Source organism: Sturnus vulgaris, chromosome 18, assembly GCF_052056855.1.
Source record: "Sturnus vulgaris isolate bStuVul1 chromosome 18, bStuVul1.hap1, whole genome shotgun sequence".
Classification (NCBI taxonomy): Eukaryota; Metazoa; Chordata; class Aves; order Passeriformes; family Sturnidae; genus Sturnus; species Sturnus vulgaris.
Window position 1 is genome coordinate 7,288,767 of NC_142260.1, and position 2,143 is coordinate 7,290,909.

The window sequence follows — 2,143 nt, forward strand, 5'->3', positions numbered from 1 at the left end:
GCCTCCCGGCCCGGCCCGCGCGCGCCCACCGCCCAACGGCCCTGGCCCCGCCCCGCCCCGCCCGCCGCGGCCCAGCACCGCCCATCGGCTCTGCCGGCGGCGCATTCAAACACAGGGGAGACGCTACCCCGGCACCCTCCCGCTCCCCGGCGCTCCCGCCGCGCACCCCACGATCCGGGAGCGCCGGCGGCCCCCAGGATCGGCGCTGCCACCGCCGCCACCCGCCCGGGCCCGGCCGAAGCGCGGGGCCGCTCCCGGTGCCGATTTGAATTCAACGCGCGGAGCCGCCGCGGGCGGGTGCGGCGAGCGCGGCAGCCAATCAGCTCCCGGCGCTGCGCCCCGCGCGGCCAATGGGAGCGCGGCGCTGCGCGGCCTCTCCCTCCTCCTCCCGCCTCCCGCTGCCGGGCGAGCGCCGGCGGGGCTCGGGCCGGGGCTTTGGCGGGTTCCCTCCCTCGCTCCCTCCCTGCCTCCCTCCCGCCCCAACGGCCGCGGGGTCGCGGGGCAGAGCGGGCGGAGGGGGCGCCGGGCGGTTTAGCGGAGCCCATTTACCCGCCGCCGCCTCGCCCCGTCCCGTCCGTCAGGGGCCGCGCGGGCTCCGCGCGCCCCTCGCGCCTTCCCCCGCCGGCCGCGCGCCCCTCACGGGGCGCCGCCCGCCGCTCCGGCGCCCGTTCGCGGGGTGCCCGCGGCCGCCGCGCTCCTCGGAGCCCGCCGCGCACATCGGGTTTGAAACACACCACTCTAGACGTTCAAAACACACGGCACTCGGCGTTTAAAACACACCGCACTTCGTGTCCGTGCCCCGGGCTGCGAGCTCCAGGCTGAGCTTCGGGGCCTGGGCTGGACTTTGGCTGGAGCGACTCTCCTGCTCTCCGCTCAGCAAAAAGAAGGGATAAAAGGTGAATGGCTGGGCCCGCGAGGGGTCCGCAGTTGAGTGAGAGCGCTTCGATGCCCCCTGGCCAAGGGGTGTCAGTGTTCCTCAGACAAGGGTCCCAGCGGTCCGGTGCCGCTTATGGCAAAATCACAGAACCAATTAGGCTGAAAAGACCGCTGAGATCAGCGAGTCAAATTTATGACCATCCCGACTATGGTACTGAGTGCTACATCCAGTCTTTCCTTAAACACCTTTTGGGACGGTGAGTGACTCCAGCATCTCCCCGGGCAGCGCATTCCAATGTCTGATCACCCCTCCTGTGCAGGAATTCCTCCTAACGTCCAACCAGAAAAGCCTGGCGCATCCTGAGACATCTCGTGCTGTCCCTTGTTCCCTGGGAGCAGAACCGGACCGGGCCAGGCTGTACCCTCCTGTCAGGGAGTTCAGAGGGTGATGAGGCTGCCGCTGACCTTCTCGCACACGTTACAATCCTTTCGTTCTGCAGCCGGGAGTCTGGGGTTTGAACCCGCCTCACCTGGGCTGACTTTTCTACTAGAGCCGGGATTTCCAAACGTTTTAATGTAACTGTAATTTCTTCTGAAGGGGAAGTCTGAAAGCTTGTAAACTCAAATGAAAAAATTGACCCCAAAGTGACCTTCACTCCTTGTTGTCACCAGCCATGTAGCAGCCAAGGGTTATTCTCTTTCAGTGTTTATGTGCCACACCTTAAAAAGTGGGATTTGAGTGGACATTTGCTCTTTTTCCTTGTTGGTGCCTTGATACAATTACTGTGCATTGGTTTCTTTCTATAAAAGGGGCGCAAGAAGGTGTGATTGCTGTAACCCAGAGCTGGTGTGTGACTCACAAGAAGTACAGATATAAATACTAAAAAATAAAAAGTGTTTTTTCTTTACCCCCACAAGGCCAGGCATGACCACATGGAACGCACATGGAATTTGAGTTACTTAAATGTCAAGCACTCACGTGTTTCGAAAATCAAACTGGGGGAAAAAAAAACCAAAACCAGGATTTTACATTCAAGCTCCTATTTGAATATTTATTTAATTTATGTTGAACTTTGAAAATTACCTTTATCACCTAATCAAGAAGCCATTATCTCTGTTCAAACAGCATACTCTTGTGACCTTTGTTCAGGGACTTCTTTCCTGGTCTCCAAGTTAGCCTTACAAGCTGCCCATTATGACAGTATCAGGTATTTTAAAGTAAAGGTTAAAAGAATTTCCAAGGTTATTACATCTACTAAAATAATTA